The sequence below is a fragment of the Anomaloglossus baeobatrachus genome, chromosome 2 (genome assembly GCF_048569485.1).
Source record: "Anomaloglossus baeobatrachus isolate aAnoBae1 chromosome 2, aAnoBae1.hap1, whole genome shotgun sequence".
Taxonomy (NCBI): domain Eukaryota; kingdom Metazoa; phylum Chordata; class Amphibia; order Anura; family Aromobatidae; genus Anomaloglossus; species Anomaloglossus baeobatrachus.
The window spans coordinates 530,150,639-530,169,932 of record NC_134354.1 but is presented as its reverse complement, the minus strand read 5'-3'; the positions used below and the strand labels follow the sequence as shown (position 1 = coordinate 530,169,932).

The 19,294-nt window shown below is 46.4% G+C and overlaps 1 protein-coding gene across 1 annotated transcript in view; it reads left to right on the top strand.

Annotated features, from left to right (window-relative positions):
- GABRB3 (gamma-aminobutyric acid type A receptor subunit beta3) overlaps window positions 1-19,294 on the top strand; it is a 364,589-nt gene that overhangs the window by 314,115 nt on the left and 31,180 nt on the right. The window lies entirely within an intron of this gene.

The window sequence follows — 19,294 nt, the reverse complement described above, 5'->3', positions numbered from 1 at the left end:
GAGAACTCAGGGAGATGTGATCACTCCCTCACACCCGGCACACCTGCCCTCCTTCCTGTTTCCATTTAACCCTTCCTTAAGCCTGTAGGGAAACAGCATTAACCCTGTAGTGGATTTACTTCCTATCATGGAGTGAGCACAACCGGGGCGAGACATACCGGCCGTCATAGATAACCCCGGTCACAGTCTCACATACCCCCCCCCTCAGTTCAAGCGAGCGGGGTTGAACTCCTGCCATCAAACACGGGCCGCGGGACAAGGCATTGGCGTTGCCCTGCAACCTACCGGCCCGGTGTTCAACCGTAAACCGGAAGTTCTGCAGAGAAAGGAACCACCGGGTAACCCGGGCATTCCGTTCCTTGGCGGACCTCATCCAGACCAGTGGAGAGTGATCCGTCACCAAGCGAAACTGCCGTCCCAGCAGGTAATAGCGTAGGGACTCCAAGGCCCACTTAATCGCCAGGCACTCCTTCTCCACTACGCTATAATTCCGCTCGGGAGGGGTGAGCTTCCTACTTAAGAAGGTGACGGGGTGTTCCTCCCCCTGAACCACCTGAGACAGCACTGCCCCCAGGCCGACCTCCGAGGCGTCAGTCTGTACTATGAACTCCTTCCGGAAATCAGGGTTTACAAGAACGGGCTGTCCGCACAGGACCCCCTTCAGGGCCCGGAAGGAGTCCTCGGCCTGCGGAGTCCAGCGCACCATGACGGACTTCTTGCCTTTGAGAAGGTCCGTCAAGGGGGCTGATAGTCCCGCAAAATCTTTTACAAACCTCCTGTAGTACCCCACGATACCCAGGAAGGCCCTAAACTGCTTCGTGGTCAGGGGTCTAGGCCACTTCTGGATCGCCTCAACCTTGTTAACTTGGGGCTTAATCACTCCTTGGCCTATTACGTAGCCCAAGTAGCGGGCTTCCGTGAGTCCCAACGCACATTTCTTGGGATTGGCTGTCAATCCGGCTGTTCGAAGCGCGTCCACCACCGCTTGTACCTGTTCCAAGTGGGTCTGCCAATCGGAGCTGTAAATAATGATGTCATCAAGGTACGCTGAGGCATACGCCTGGTGGGGTTCCAGCACTAAGTCCATCAACCTCTGGAACGTGGCCGGAGCGCCATGTAACCCAAAAGGCAAGACAACATAGTGGAAGAGACCCTCCGGCGTAACAAAAGCGGTTTTCTCCTTGGCGGACTCCGTTAGTGGCACCTGCCAGTACCCCTTGGTCAGGTCGAGCGTGGTAAAATATCGCGCCTGTCCCAGCCTATCAATCAGCTCATCCACCCGGGGCATGGGGTAGAGATCAAACTTGGATATTTCGTTCAATCTCCTAAAGTCATTGCAGAACCTTAAGGAGCCATCGGGTTTTGGTATTAGGACAATCGGACTAGCCCATTCACTCCGGGATTTTTCGATGACCCCCAGGCGTAACATTGTCTTTACTTCCTCTGATATGGCTTGTCGTCGAGCCTCCGGTACTCGGTATGACTTCAGGCGTACCTTCAGGTGGGGCTCGGTGACAATATCATGTCGTATCAGACTGGTCCTACCGGGCAGCTCGGAGAAGACATCGGGGTTCTGCTGAACCAACCGTCTGGCCTCTCGCCTCTGTGTCTTGGTGAGGGCTTCTCCAATCCTTACTTCCGGTTCGTCCTCTCCGGAGGTCGCTGGAGCCGGATGTGAACGACCCGAAGAGGAGGGAGGTGGGGAAAAAACAGCCATCAGGCTTTCCCGTTCCTGCCAAGGTTTTAATAGGTTGACATGGTATATTTGTTCAGGTTTCCGCCTACCGGGCTGCAATACTTTATAGTTAACCACCCCGACTCTTTCCTTTATCTCGTAGGGGCCTTGCCACTGAGCCAGGAATTTACTCTCCGCCGTGGGAATCAATACCAACACCTGATCCCCGGGATTAAAGGTCCGCACGGTGGCTTGTCTATTGTAGCGGCTGCTTTGCGCGGCCTGAGCCTCCTGTAAATGCTCCTTCACAATTGGCATGACCGCGCTTATGCGGTTCTGCATACCCAAAATGTGTTCAATCACACTTTTATGGGGGGTGGGCTCCTGCTCCCAGGTTTCTTTTGCCAGGTCCAACAATCCCCGGGGATGTCGCCCGTATAACAATTCAAAAGGCGAAAACCCCGTGGATGCCTGTGGCACCTCTCGTATGGCAAACATCAAATAGGGAAGCATCATATCCCAGTCTTTCCCGTCTTTGGAAATCACCCTTTTGAGCATGGTTTTCAGGGTTTTATTGAATCGTTCCACTAAACCATCCGTCTGAGGATGATACACAGACGTACGCAACTGCTTGATCTGGAGTAGCCGGCATAGCTCTTTGGTCACTTTAGACATGAATGGGGTCCCCTGATCCGTAAGGATCTCCTTGGGCAACCCCACCCGGCAGAACACAGCAAACAACTCCCGAGCTATAAGCTTGGCTGCAGTATGTCTGAGAGGTATCGCCTCTGGATACCGGGTGGCATAGTCAACGATCACTAGGATATGCTGGTGCCCTCGAGCAGACTTTACGAGGGGCCCCACCAGATCCATCCCTATCCGTTCAAAAGGGACTTCTATAATGGGTAACGGTACCAACGGACTGCGAAAGTGGGTCAGGGGTGCGGTAAGCTGACACTCCGGGCAGGTTTCGCAGAACCGTTTTACCTCCCCAAAGACCCCGGGCCAATAGAACCTTTGCAATATTCGCTCCTGCGTTTTCTTGACCCCTAGGTGACCACTCATCAGGTGTTTATGAGCCAAGTCGAGGACCCGCCGGCGATACGGCTGGGGCACCACCAACTGCTCTACCCCTACGCCCCGTATTTCATCTACCCGGTAGAGTAAATCCTGCTTAAGAGCGAAATGGGGGTATCTTACCTGGGCACCAGGCAGCTGTGCCACCCCGTCAACTACTGTCACCCGACTCCGGGCATGTATTAATGTAGGGTCCTGGAGTTGGGCTGTCCCAAACGTATCTGGGGACGCCTCCAACTCCGGGATGGGCTCGACCGTCTCAGCCTCTCCTGCCAATACCTCTAGGGGCGACCTATCAGGTTCACATCCTGTCCCTATCATGGGGACCCCTACGGCAGGCGTCCCGGATTCAGGATTGTAGGGCTCAGGTCCCGGACTGACCAATATCTGAGGGGACTTAGGAGGTCCCTTCCATAAAGTCCAAAAATAGGGCAGATCCCTTCCTAGGATCACATCATAGGGAAGAGTATTAATAAGTCCCACCTCATGTTGCACCTGACCGCAAGGTGCTGTGATGGTGACTATCCCCGTGGGATAGTCTCGGCGGTCCCCATGTATGCAAACCACCCCCACGGTACGTCCTGTGGCCTTTACTTTAGCCCTTAGGGTTGATCGCACAAGGGTCACTAAGCTTCCGGAATCCAACAAGCCTGTAACCGGACATCCATTCACCTGAATTTGGCACAAGTGGGGCTCAGTCTCTGGGTAGACCAGGTCAGCGGTACACACCACCTGAGCATACATTGAACCCCGCCGGGTAACCCCACAATCCATGGGCTCCGTGGTGAGTGGACACTGGGCTTCCATATGTCCCACCCGCTGGCACCGCCAACATCTAATAGGGAAGGACACCCCCTTGACGAGTTGTCGTTTAGGGTACATAGTTTTCCGGACCTCAGGGACGGAGGGTGCGGCTTCAGACGGGACGGTAGCGGACTCCCGCACCAGTGTCAGCGGTGGGTCCTTGGCCCTAGGCTTGGAGGGGCCGGACCGACGGGCGGTACGCAAAGTCTCAGTGTCCCGTATCAAGTCCTGCGTAGCCACATGCCGCTCTACCAGGGACACTAATTGGTCCAGGGTACTCGGGTCACCCTGTCCGACCCACCGTTGAATGGTGACGGGTAAAGTGCGCACAAAACGATCCACTACTACCCTTTCCACCATTTGCGCCGGGCTCAGAGTGTCAGGCTGCAACCACTTTTTCACAAGATGTAACAAGTCATAGGCCTGGGAGCGTACGGGTTTGGCTTCCTCAAAGAACCACTGATTTACCCGCTGAGCCCGTACATAGGTATTCACCCCCAACCGAGCCAGTATTTCGGCTTTCAGGGTCACATAGTCAATGGCGTCCTCGGTACAGAGGTCCAGGTATGCTTTTTGGGGTTCCCCCGTCAGATAGGGTGACAATACCTCAGCCCACTGCGGGGTCGGCAGCTTTTCCCGTTCGGCCACCCGTTCAAACACCGCCAGGAACGCTTCCACATCATCACCCGGGTCATCTTTTGCAACGCTTGTCTCACCGCTTTCCGGACGCTGCCGTCGTCACCCGGTCCCGGGGTTGTTGCTGCCGGTCCGGCACGGATCGACTTGGCCAGGAGAACCATCTGTTCTTGGTGCCTTTTTTTCCTGCAATTGCAAGGCTTGCTGCTGACGTGCATTGGCCTGCTCCATCTGTTCTTGGAATTTTTTTTCCTGCACTTGCAAGGATTGGAGCAGGTGTGCATTGGTCTGTTGCTGCTGTGCATTAGCCTGTTGCTGCTGTGCATTAGCCTGTTGCTGCTGTGCATTAGCCTGAGCCAAATGCTTTATTATGTCCTCCATGGCGTCGCCGGGTTTGGGCTGTAGTATAGCCGCTCGAATCCAGGACATGCGCAGCTGGGTCACCAGGGATGGATGCTACACCTCACCGGCTGTCATGCCTGCATTCTCCACCATATGTGAGGTAGCGTCGTCGGCTGCGCTGCAGAAGACACGGGATCCAGGCACCAAGGTTCACAGCACACGGTTTATTCCAAAGAAAAAGTCCACAATAGTACATATGTGCCTTTCCGGCAGAGAACTCAGGGAGATGTGATCACTCCCTCACACCCGGCACACCTGCCCTCCTTCCTGTTTCCATTTAACCCTTCCTTAAGCCTGTAGGGAAACAGCATTAACCCTGTAGTGGATTTACTTCCTATCATGGAGTGAGCACAACCGGGGCGAGACATACCGGCCGTCATAGATAACCCCGGTCACAGTCTCACAGTGTATAAAAAAAGAGATTAGATCCCGCGATCCCAACGTATTATTACCCCTCTATAAATCACTTGTAAGGCCACATCTGGAATATGGGATCCAGTTTTGGACTCCACATTTTAAAAAGGACATTCATAAGTTAGAGTCAGTTCAAAGGCAGGCAACTAGACTACTACAAGGAATGGAAGGCCTCCCATATGATGACAGGTTGAAAAAGTTAGATATGTTTAGCTTAGAAAAAAGACATCTCAGAAGAGATCTCATTTATATGTATAAATATATGTGTGGTCAATATAAAGGACTGGCACATGAATTCTTCTGAAGACAATACTAAGAACAAGGGGGCACTCACTGCGAGTGGAAGAAAAGCGATTCCGACAGCTAAATAGGAAAGGGTTCTTTACAGTTAGAGCAGTCAGACTGTGGAATACCCTACCACAAGAGGTACTAATGGCAGATACTATAACAGCTTTCAAAAAAGGGCTGGATGATTTCCTCAGTGCACACAACATTGTTGGTTATAAATGACTTAGTGACCAAATGTAGAACTGGTGGAGGAAGGTTGAACTAGATGGACCTAGGTCTTTTTTCAACCTTAGTAACTATGTAACTATGTAACTATTGTTACCTGTGTAGTTCTACAGTGCCTAACTACACTGACAAGCAAAAGGATAACAATGTTTTGAACTACAGCTTTGAGCATGAGACTACATTCATTTTATAAACAATCATCTTGGCTATTTCATTTGATATATACATTTGACTTGCAACTATTTACCATATGATTTAGTTATGCAGATTCTTGTCATATCCTGTAGACTGTGAGCCCTAGTTGGCAGCGTCCTCTCTCCTCCTGTACCAGTCTGTGTCTTGTATTGTTCATGATTATTGTACTTTTTTATTATGTATATCCCTTTTCACATGTAAAGCGCTATTAAATAAATGACGCTGTAATAAATAATAATCTGGTGTCTGGGATCAACACAGGCAGACTTGGGCGTCAACCTGCTGTGTGCTGATTCATAGGCAGGCTAGCGGGAGTTAATCTCTGCTAGTCTTCTTGTTAGGTTCCTTTGATCACATGTGGTGGGGAGGCCAATCACAACTGCTCCCCTTCTATTTAAGTTGGATTAATCTTCTACCCATGCTCATAGTTCTATGTTGGTCTATGAGGTATTGTGTCAAATTCTGGTGAAAATTGGGCTATTTGCCTGTTGTGGTTGTGGAAGCTTACCCCTGTTTTTTAGCCTCCTTCCTTCTCTTGTGTTTCTCCTTAATCTCTTATTGTTTTACCTATGTGTGTATGCACTGTGGGGCAGAGCTTTCTTTTTCCGTTATCTGTCTATATTTATGACTTTCATTACATTCCTGTCCCATCCCTCTCTGGGGGGGAGGAGGAAACAGATCAGGAATGGTCAGGCTCAGTGCCAAGAAGGAGACTCAGGCATCCTCACCATTAGGGATATCCCTGAAAATAGGGATAGCATATTGCCCCTAGCTTGAAGGTCAGGTCCCCGGATCCCTGCTATTGCAGAGTCATTGGGATATACTGTTTTGTTCCTGGTGGTGGAAAAATCTTTTTTTTTTCTGTGTACTACAAATTACAACCTGTTCTCACATTCCTTAAAAGATCAGTGTTATTAGGTTGAATCCCAAGCAAAAGGTCATTGGTTTGAATTGAGGAGCAACCATGAAGAAGATTTCACAAGAAAAGAGAAACAATATCATCCAGGTCATTGATAGGGGTATCGGCCAAGAAAATTGCCACACTGCATCATGTGAGTGCCATGACAGTTTGAAGAACGCAAAAGGAACTCCATCCATCCATGCAAAAGTGAAGAGGTGGACGTCCAGGCAAAATATCAGAGTCAACAAGTTGGCTCAACACTGCAGTGGAGGGGACTCATATGCTTCATAATTGTGAGTTCAAGAAGTCCATGCAAGCACTGTGCAAAGCACACTACAGAAGTCTGGAATGGTGGCCCGAAAAAGAAACCTATGCTTCAATATTATCATAAGAAGCATCGGTTTCAGTTAGCAGAAAATTGGACAGTAGAAGATTCAAAATGGGTGATTGGAGCGATGAGATGAAAGTCCATAGACTAGGATCTGATGGGTGCAAATGAGTCTGTGAGAAACAAGGGAATAGGTGCTGATTGATCGAGAAATTGAAGGAACTGTCAAGCTCAGTGCAGGAAGCCTGATGATATGGAGTTGTGTCACAGCAAAAGACATTGGACATTTTGACCAGTGTTCAGGATGGTCTTAATGCAGGGCTATATGTGAGTTTCCTACAAGATGAGTTACTTTGTACAGTCAAGTACTATGGGTATGAAAAGGACGACACAGTGTTCCACCAGAACAATAACCCAAAACATACATCAAAACCGGGAAAGAAATGGTTCAATGACGTAGAGGTGCTGGTTTGGCCCCCACAGACCTCAACCCATTCAAACACTTGTGGGTAAATGTTGAAGAAAAAGCTGTGTACATACCCCAATGAGTTGACCAGTATGCACCAACATTAGGAATGTGTAGAAGAGACCTGGGGTCAGATTTTGGTCGAGACATGCTTGAAGCTGATCGAGAGCATTCCAGATGGATTTAGACAGTATTGAAAGCCACAGGTGGATTTACAAATACTAACAAAATAATTAAAATTTAAATGTTTAAGAGCAAAACAATAACAATGCAGCAACATGACAAAAAATGGCATAACTAATTAGGCTGCTTTCACACTACGTTTTTTTAACATGCGTCATGAACGGTTTTTTGCTGTAAAAGCGGATCCTGTTTTTACAAAGAAAAACGCATGCAAACGCAAGTGTTATTTTGTAGGATCCTGTCACTTGAAGTTTATAGGCGGGCATTGGAGTCATGTGATCGGGAGTGAGGGGAACTGAACGTGATAGACTGGGAGCCAGCATCTGACAGCTGCGGAGGCTCGTAACCAAGGTAAACATCGGGTAACTTGCTTGGATACCCGATATTTACCATGGTTACGAGTGTCTGCAGCTGCTAGGAACCGGGCTCCCTGCACACGTAACCAAGGTAAACATCGGGTATCCAAGCAAGTTACCCGATGTTTACCTTGGTTACGAGCCTCCGCAGCTCTCAGGCGGGGGTGAGAGAGAGAGAGGAGAGGGAGGGGGAGAGAGAGACTGATCACACCAGTCTGGTTTCTGGGCATGCTCAGTTGACGGCTTTCTCTCACGCACCCATTCTCTGATTTCCGCAGGGCACCTGGCATAGAACTGCTCTTTCAGGATGACCTGGAGGAAGGTCTCCCAAGTTAAGGCTCCCTCTCCCTCCAGCCAGCGATGGCATACTTGTTTCAGTCTGTGGGCAAACATCTTGAAAGACACTTCTCCATCACAGGCTAATGTACGGAACTTAGTCCTATAAGTATCTGGGGTCACGGCATAATGTTCCAGAATGGTCTGTTTTATCTCCCCATACTCACAATTCCACTGAGGGTCCATAGCTCTATAGGCGTCGGCAGCTCCACCCTCCAAGAGGCCCACCAGGTGTCTGACTCGCTCTCTTTCTGGGACTTCCATTAATCGGCACTGATGCTCAAAGTCCTGAAAGAAGCCCTCAATATCACCTGCAGCTTCATTAAATGGCTTAAAGTCCTTGCGGGACACTCTGGAGAATTCCCTCATAGTTGGTGCTGTGGTTAAAGTTTGTCTGGAGCCTCTAGCTGCTTCCACAGCAAATCTCCTCTCCAGCAATGCTGCCCTCTCTTGAGCTCTGCGAATGGCCTCCCTCTTATCTTCTATGGTGGCCTCATCTCCAAGCAGTGCCATCTCCTCCTCATACCACACAATCCATTGACTTTTTTGGGTATTTACCTCCAGCTCCCGTCTTTCCTCCCTTTGCTGTGGAAATTGTTCCTCGGTGCCATCTTGCAGGCAATCGTTTTCCAATGCCTCAATTAGTTGCTCCTTAGAGAGTCCTTTCTAACCGACTCCTAATTCACGGGCCATTGTTTGTAGGCTCACCACAGTCCAGTTCTTGTACTCTGAGGTTCTGATTCCAGATGTTAATGGGCCGTTGTCCTCCATTCTTTCTGCTCTGATCCCGCCGCTGCCACCAGTTTGTGACAGGGTATGCGACAGAGCAGTAAGGGACACCAGGCCAAGGAACAATCCAAGAAGATTTAATGAGGCAGGGAGCATAAAACATGCAATATTAAAATGGTTCTTTAGAGTCCACACAAAGGAAATAGGTCTGGGGGCGCCAAGGAGAATGCAAAAGTCCTCAAAGTCCAATCGTCCATGTACGGGCGATAAGGAGCTGGCCTTAGCACAGGTCCTCACCCTTCACTCAACAAAGCATAACTAAAAACTAAAACATGGGGCTGAATCTCCCACCCCTCCTTAGATCCACCCCCTTAACATTTGCTACTTGTAGCTAGAAAAGGGTTCCTAGACACAGCCTCCAGAGATTGTGTACTAGGCAAGCCCCCTGCAGAGGAGAACAATATATATGCAACCCCCCCCCCCAAATCAAGGACAATAGCTACGGCTGAAGCCTGATTGCAATATGATACAGGCTGGGGGGATATAATGTTACACTAAATACTAGTGAAGTAAAATTTTACCAGATTTCTTCATCACCAGTGATTAGTTCCTAGTCATATGGATTGATGGTTATTATGACTGTGTTTTATCCAGTAATGTAACATTACTATTAAAGGGAAACTGTCACCAGATTTGGTGACTATAATCTGCAATCTAAAATACTGTATATAAGAGCCCAGGCCGACCTGTATAATGTAAAAAACACTTTTATATTACTCACGTGGGGGGCGGTCCGGTCCGATGGGTGTCGCTGCTCTCCAGTCCAGTGCTTCCTATCTCCACTCCAGCGCCTCCTCTTTACTGCGATCTCCATCCTCCTTCTACCTAGCCCAATATGGATGATGCATCTACGTCATCCATACAGACCGAGATTGAGGTTCCTGGGCAGGCGCACTTTGATCTGCCCTGATGAGGGCAGATCAAAGTATTGTAATGCTCAGGCATGAGGAAAGGTTAATGACCTCCCGCATATGTGCACTACAATACTTTGATCTGCCCTGAGCAGAGCAGATCAAAGTACACCTGCGCAGGACCTCAATGCCGGCTAGTGTGCATGACATAGGACACGTCATGCACAAGGGTCTCAGAAGAAGGAGCACAGCAATCGCCGCAGAGAGAAGCCGCCAGACCGGAGAGAGGAGGCGCCAGACCAGAGAGCAGTGATGCCCATCAGACCAGACCGCCCCTTAGGTGAGTATTCTATACGTGATTTTTACATTCTGCACAGCGGCCTGGGCACTTATATACAGTATTCTGGAATGCTGTATTTAAGAGCTCAGTGGTGCTGGCCGCAGCTTATAGTCATCAAATCTGGTTCCCTTTAAGGTAGCAGAACATTTGAACTTATCAATATATCCCTATGGCGGGTTTGTCATACATCAACTGTTTTTATGCTTTAGCCACGTCTGATTACAGTTGTTAACTTCGTGCACTAGTCCAGTGGTCATAGTCAGACAGCAAAACCCTGCATCTAATGTTTTTCTATCCATCTATTGCCAACATGTCAAATCAATTGTTTTTCCTCCGTTTCATTTTGTACTAAGTGACAGGAGAAGGTATATATCAATGATGACTTAGTTCTTTGATATATAATTCGCTAATACAATAAATGAAAAGTAAAACTATAAGCTGTCGTTCTGGATCACTTTGCAGCTGAACTGATTTACTGTGCAGATACTGTAACATTATTACTATCATTTTTTGAAAAGGACAGATGTAACGGAAAAAAGAATTAAATCTGTTGAGATTTTGCCCATTTTACTGTCAATTTTACCAACTGTTATCTGTGGTTTCACTCAGGAGTATTTGATTAAAAAAAAAATCCAGTATTGCTACATCTGAGTCTCAAAGGTAAAGCTACGCTAGAATTCTTTATCAGAAAAAAGCTGAATTTTATTTGACTCAAGTCACTTCTTCAAAACTTGTTAATCTTGTAAAATAGAAATCTAAATATTTATAGTAAAAAAAAAATAGTACAAAAATATAAATCTTATTTTATGTTTTCAGTTGTTTTAGATCACCATCCCTGCTCATCTAATTTTACTTTACTGCCTAATGTGGAAGCATTAACAGATAGCATCACCCCTCTAAAAGAAAAGGAGAAGAGTTATCATTTGGACATTGTTTCCTTTTTAGGATAAATGGTTGATTGCAGTGGAACCTGGCAAATAGATGATGTGACTTTCTAGGTTACATAACAGAGAAAGAGAGAAAGAGGATTACTATTGTATCATAATGACCTGAGGGAAAATAGAACCTTACCGTTTTCAGAGATAGCAATTAATCATGTGCTTCAATGGCTAGCTAAGGCCGGCAGAGCTAACCTTTTACAGCCATACATAGAGAAAAGCTATAGCTACACTGAAATTGCTACATAAAATGTGCCTCTCTACTATTCTATCTTTGTTCTGCTGAAGATTCATGGAGTACAGCCTAAATCAATTCATGTTGTACTCCTACATAGAATTTTATTTTAAGATATATAATTTATATATATATATATATATATATATACCGTATTTTTCGCTTTATAAGACGCACTTTTGTTCCCCCAAAATTTAGGGGAAAGTAGGGGGTGCGTCTTATAAACCGAATATACAGATTATATACTGCAGGGTCCAGGGGAGGTGGAGGCCGCTCTGGAGTGGTGCTGGGGGGCCTGGGGGGGTTGGTAGAGGCTTGTGAAGTTGCGGGTGGCAGCCTTTGATCTTGATCTCCTGCACCCGCTCATATAATATGCACAGCCGCTGTCCACCACCATGGTGCTGAAACTTCACCGCGGCAATTGGCTGGGGGAGCTGCGCATATTATCTCCCTGTGCTTACCTTTGATCGCACATGCCCCCTACCCCTGTGTTAGCTATGGCCCCCATGCTGCTGCCCATAGTAAAATAATAAACTCTTTACTCACCTCCTCCAGCATGTCTGCCCGGTCTCCCTCCTGCTGCTGTGATCTTGCAGGCAGAGATATCTCTCTCTGCTCTTCCTATCACATGACTGGCACTAGAATCAGGAAGTAGGAAGTGCAGGAGACACTGGAGGAGCTCAACCCTGAGAAGGGTGACACCAGACAGGACACTGCTGCAGAAGGTAAGGAGTTTATTTTACTAAAAGCAGCAACATGGGGGCGATATCTAACAGTGAGCCTGTGTGCCTGCAAACAGTGGGCCTGTGTGCCTGCAAACAGTGGGCCTGTGTGCCTGCAAACAGTGGGCCTGTGTGCCTGAAAACAGTGGGCCTGTGTGCCTGCAAACAGTGGGCCTGTGTGCCTGCAAACAGTGGGCCTGTGTGCCTGAAAACAGTGGGCCTGTGTGCCTGCAAACAGTGGGCCTGTGTGCCTGCAAACAGTGGGCCTGTGTGCCTGAAAACAGTGGGCCTGTGTGCCTGAAAACAGTGGGCCTGTGTGCCTGAAAACAGTGGGCCTGTGTGCCTGAAAACAGTGGGCCTGTGTGCCTGAAAACAGTGGGCCTGTGTGCGTGCAAACAGTGGGCCTGTGGGCCTGCCACAGTGGGCCTGTGGGCCTTGCCACAGTGGGCCTGTGGGCCTGTGGGCCTGCCACAGTGGGCCTGTGGGCCTGGCCACAGTGGGCCTGTGGGCCTGGCCACAGTGTGCCTGCCACAGTGGGCCTGTGGGCCTGCCACAGTGGGCCTGTGAGCCTGTGGGCCTGCCACAGTGGGCCTGTGGGCCTGCCACAGTGGGCCTGTGGGCCTTACTGGGGGACGTGTTCAATATAAGGTGGCCATATCCAGATTAAGGTGGCTAATTTTAGGATGAGGGGGCTATGAGGGACATATACCCTATATTATTTGTTAGACGGACACTGGCATTATAAGACGGACGCCATTTATTAAAAAATTCTCTATTCCTTCACCAAATTTGGGGGTGCGTCTTATAATCAGGTGCGTCTTATAAAGCGAAAAATACGATATATATATATATATATATATATATATATATATATATATATACACACAGTGCCTTGCGAAAGTATTCGAGTATTCGACCCCTTTGAATTTTTTAACTTTTTCCCACATTTCAGACTTCAAATATAAAGATAAAAAATTTAATGTTATGGTGAAGAATCAACAAGTGGGACACATTATGAGAACAATTCCCAATAAATGAGCCATATGGTGTGCACGCTGTCGGTATGTATGTACCCCGACAGGGTGCATGCACTACTCGCACAAAATACAAAAACAGGAGAAACAACGAGTATATATGGAGGCAGCCTCCATGCAGCGGTGGACACCGCGCTTATCACCCACGCTGAACTCCTCTTCTTGAATGTGCTTACTGAGGAAGGTCTACGGACCGAAAACGTTTTGTTGTTGTTATGCACATTAAATAAATCACACGTTGCAGCCAATCTTGGGAGTGCCTTGTATTCTTCTATTGACAAAAGGCCTTGGAACCTGAAGCGCACCCCTACATCTATTATCATCAGCACAGAGGAAGTGCCATTTACTTCTTGTTGAATATTTTATTATGACAATTTTCTGATATTTATTTAGAGGAAACAGCAACAATTCAAATAACTAAAACATATCTAAACAATATTGCAAATCATGAACATTTAAAATTGTCTCTCCAGGAAAGGAGACAAACTTTAGCGCCACCTATTGGAAGTAGCAATCCTAAAAGTCAAAATTGGCCTTTTAACAAGCCTTCTCATATGACCTAGGATATATGCCAGTTCAGAATCCCAATTTGCAGACGCAGTGTTTCGGGGTGATTGCCCCTCGTCAGTGCAAAGTGTGGGTATCTGATCTGGCTGTATGATAAGCTATGTGGGGACCACGGGGGAAGACTATTCTCCTTATGGAGACCTGACAAACCAGTCTGGCTGTCAGTGGTAAGGGGACTTATAGCTGCAATGCCCCTCTGGGAATTATTCAAATTGTCTCTCCAGGGAAGGAGACAAACTCTAGTGCCACATATTGGAAGTAGCAATCCTAAAAGTCAAAATTGGCCTTTTAACAAGTCTTTTCATATGACCTAGGATATATGCCAGATCAGAATCCCAATTAAAAAAAATTCTGAACATTTCAAGAAATTGCACTACAAAATTTGGTCCTCTGTCAGTGACAACTATTATTTCCTTGTATCTTGTACTCCTGCAATGGATCATCTCTTAACAATTGTCCAACAGTAATCTGCAAGCATTGATGGATTCCATTATCCTTGATATCTTTTCTTCATAGCCGCAATATCTTAGTGAAATCTCTCACTGTGCTCGTTGCTCAAAGCTGTACAATTTGGTGAAAAAAAAGTCTAGATACGAATGTAAGAAATTATTCTTTAAGGACATGTTACAGCCAAGATCCTTACATGTTTTGAAGAGATTTTCCACCAACTCTTCATAGTTATCTGGTCTTGAGTTTCCTAAAAACGGAGTTACCACTAATGCAAATGCTACCCATGCAGGATTTTCCTTGCCCTGCATCTAAAGGAGAAACTCTTCATCTTGAAGAAGCTTACGAATGTTAGATGCAATGAAGACTTCTTTATTTATCTTTGCTTTAATTAATCTTGCAAATTTATCAATAAGATACTTGAATGCGTTTGCATTTTTATTCACTGGCTTTATAGAAAATTCTTCATAGGCCCATCTTGATATGCAAAGGTAGACTGGTAACTAAATCTTCTGTGAGTCCACAAAGTGCTGGATGCAGGACATTTTTACTACCTGACTGAAGTGAATGTCAAAGAGGCCAGTCTCTTTTATTGTGTTGATATTCTCTTGCACGACTATCCCACTCACACAGAAAGCAGCAGTACTGTGTGAATCCACCCTCATGGCTAGGTAAGAGGGCAATTGAGGCACCTTAATAACTGTTTCATGTTGTCATAGGTTTCTTTCACGTGGATTGTGTAACCTACTGAAATTGAAGGTAGCACATTGCAATTATGCAACAAGATGACTTTTATACTTATTTTAGACAAATCAATGAAGAGCCTCCTTTCCTCTGAACTATGACTTATCTTTAGAGCTTCCCTTAAACTGTTGATATTGTTGCATTCCACAAGATCACCCTCCATGAAGAAGTATTGGACAATATCTTGTGGAACAAAGAAATCCAAACATCATCCACTAGGAGATTCCACTGCTGTGGTCTGGAACCTAAGAGCTCATCCTTAAGGCCCAGTCACACTAAACAACTTACCAGCGATCCCAACAACGATCCAACCTGATAGGGATCGCTGGTAAGTTACTAGGAGGTTGCTGGTGAGATGTCACACTGCGACGCTCCAGCGATCCCACCAGCAACCTTACCTGGCAGGGATCGCTGGAGCGTGGCTACACAAGTTGCTGGTGAGCTCACCAGCAACCATTGACCAGCCCCCAGCCAGCAGCGCCGCGTGGAAGCGATGCTACGCTTGGTAACTAAGGTAAATATCGGGTAACCAACCCGATATTTACCTTGGTTACCAGGGCACACCGCTTAGCGCTGGCTCCCTGCTCTCCTAGCTACAGTACACATGGGGTTAATTACCCGATGTGTACTGCAGCTACATGCGCAGAGAGCAGGGAGCCGCGCACACTGCTTAGCGCTGGCTCCCTGCTCTCCTAGCTACAGTACACATGGGGTTAATTACCCGATGTGTACTGCAGCTACATGTGCACAGAGCAGGAGCCGGCACTGACAGCTGAGAGCGGCGGAGGCTGGTAACAAAGGTAAATATCGGGTAACCAAGGTAAGGGCTTCTTGGTTACCCGATGTTTACTGTGGTTACCAGAGTTCGCAGAAGCCGGCTCCTGCTGCCTGCACATTTAGTTGTTGCTCTGTCGCTGTCACACACAGCAATGTGTGCTTCACAGCGGGAGAGCAACAACTAAAAAATGGCCCAGGACATTCAGCAACAACCAACGACCTCACAGCATGGGCCGGGTTGTTGCTGGATGTCACACACAGCAACATCACTAGCAACATCGCTGTTACGTCACAAAAGTTGTTCGTTAGCAGTGATGTTGCTAGCGATGTTGTTTAGTGTGACTGGGCCTTTACTCTTGGGTAGATCCAAATCTTTAACAAGATCATTCAGTTCACTTTGTGTTGTAAAATGTGGTTCAGTTGAGGTTGCTGACAGAAAGTCTAGGTTGTGAGAGGAAGATCCTTCATGACACCAAGCAGCCTCCTTTTCCATATTTGACTCAACTGAAAATGTTTCTGGTGCTTTTGGCAGCTCTTCTGTATGTGATAATGGACATTTCACTTCTTCCTTGAAACTCTTTTCCTAATTGGGTGCACCATGCAGAAATAGCAATAGTTAGTATGATCAGTTGGCTCTCTCCAGATCATTGGTACTGCAAAAGACATAAATTACTTTTTCCATTGAAACCACTGGCTAAGATTTTCAGTATATACAGTTAGGTCCAGAAATATTTGGACAGTGACACAAGTTTTGTTATTTTAGCTGTTTACAAAAACATGTTCAGAAATACAATTATATATATAATATGGGCTGAAAGTGCACACTCCCAGCTGCAATATGAGAGTTTTCACATCCAAATCAGAGAAAGGGTTTAGGAATCATAGCTCTGTAATGCATAGCCTCCTCTTTTTCAAGGGACCAAAAGTAATTGGACAAGGCACTCTAAGGGCTGCAATTAACTCTGAAGGCATCTCCCTCGTTAACCTGTAATCAATGAAGTAGTTAAAAGGTCTGGGGTTGATTACAGGTGTGTGGTTTTGCATTTGGAAACTGTTGCTGTGACCAGACAACATGCGGTCTAAGGAACTCTCAGTTGATGTGAAGCAGAACATCCTGAGGCTGAAAAAAAAGAAAAAATCCATCAGAGAGATAGCAGACATGCTTAGAGTAGCAAAATCAACAGTCGGGTACATTCTGAGAAAAAAGGAATTGACTGGTGAGCTTGGGAACTCAAAAAGGCCTGGGCGTCCACGGATAACAACAGTGGTGGATGATCGCCGCATACTTTCTTTGGTGAAGAAGAACCCGTTCACAACATTAACTGAAGTCCAGAACACTCTCAGTGAAGTAGGTGTATCTGTCTCTAAGTCAACAGTAAAGAGAAGACTCCATGAAATTAAATACAAAGGGTTCACATCTAGATGCAAACCATTCATCAATTCCAAAAATAGACAGGCCAGAGTTAAATTTGCTGAAAAACACCTCATGAAGCCAGCTCAGTTCTGGAAAAGTATTCTATGGACAGATGAGACAAAGATCAACCTGTACCAGAATGATGGGAAGAAAAAAGTTTGGAGAAGAAAGGGAACGGCACATGATCCAAGGCACACCACATCCTCTGTAAAACATGGTGGAGGCAACGTGATGGCATGGGCATGCATGGTTTTCAATGGCACTGGGTCACTTGTGTTTATTGATGACATAACAGCAGACAAGAGTAGCCGGATGAATTCTGAAGTGTACAGGGAAATACTTTCAGCCCAGATTCAGCCAAATGCCGCAAAGTTGATCGGACGGCGCTTCATAGTACAGATGGACAATGACCCCAAGCATACAGCCAAAGCTACCCAGGAGTTCATGAGTGCAAAAAAGTGGAACATTCTGCAATGGCCAAGTCAATCACCAGATCTTAACCCAATTGAGCATGCATTTCACTTGCTCAAATCCAGACTTAAGACGGAAAGACCCACAAACAAGCAAGACCTGAAGGCTGCGGCTGTAAAGGCCTGGCAAAGCATTAAGAAGGAGGAAACCCAGCGTTTGGTGATGTCCATGGGTTCCAGACTTAAGGCAGTGATTGCCTCCAAAGGATTCGCAACAAAATATTGAAAATAAAAATATTTTGTTTGGGTTTAGTTTATTTGTCCAATTACTTTTGACCTCCAAAAATGTGGAGTGTTTGTAAAGAAATGTGTACAATTCCTACAATTTCTATCAGATATTTTTGTTCAAACCTTCAAATTAAACGTTACAATCTGCACTTGAATTCTGTTGTAGAGGTTTCATTTCAAATCCAATGTGGTGGCATGCAGAGCCCAACTCGCGAAAATTGTGTCACTGTCCAAATATTTCTGGACCTAACTGTATATATATATATATATATATATATATATATATATATATATATATATATATATATATATATATATATATATATATATATATTATACAGTGTGTGTATATATATATATATATATATATATATATATATATATATATATCTCAACTGTTGTTTCAATCTTCTATTCTGCAGCCAAAAAATACAGGTTCTAAGCTCTCCTTATCATGGTAGTCAAGTTTCACATTTGCGAAGCAAAAATTACTTCTCTGTATATGTAGCAAAAACCATCTGCTTTGTTAATTTAAGAAGGAGGCATAGCTAAAATAAACATATAGAAACATGTCAATATGCTAATAAACTAATAAACTAAGCTAAGACATCCCAAAACTATATACCTTATACAGAGAGCATTTCTAAAAGTAGGTGATGCAACTGTAATTAGGATTACGTTATCTGAGCTGAATTGGTGTTTTTTGATTGGTCACACTAAGGGTACCTTCACACTTTAGCGATGCAGCAGCGATCCGACCAGCAATCTGACCTGGTCAGGATCGCTGCTGCATCGCTACATGGTCGCTGGTGAGCTGTCAAACAGGCAGATCTCACCAGCGACCAGTGACCAGCCCCCAGCCAGCAGCGACGTGCAAGCGACGCTGTGCTTGCACGGAGACGGCGTCTGGAAGCTGCGGACACTGGTAACTAAGGTAAACATCGGGTATGGTTACCCGATGTTTACATTAGTTACCAGCGCACACCGCTTAGCTTTGCTCTCCTAGCTACAGTACACATCGGGTTAATTAACCCGATGTGTAATGCAGCTACATGTGCAGAGAGCAGGGAGCCGCGCACACTGCTTAGCGCTGGCTCCTTGCTCTCCTAGCTACTGTACACATCGGGTTAATTAACCCAATGTGTAATGCAGCTACATGTGCAGAGAGCCGGAGTCGGCAGCACAGGCAGCGTGAGAGCTGCGGAGGCTGGTAACTAAGGTAAATATCGGGTAACCACCTTGGTTACCCGATGTTTATCTTAGTTACAGCTTACCTCAGCTGCCAGATGCCGGCTCCTGCTCCCTGCTCGCTTCATTTGTCGCTCTCTCGCTGTCACACACAGTGATCTGTGTGTCACAGTGGGAGAGCGCCTTTGAAGAAAACGAACCAGGGCTGTGTGTAACGAGCAGCGATCTCGCAGCAGGGGCCAGATCGCTGCTCAGTGTCACACA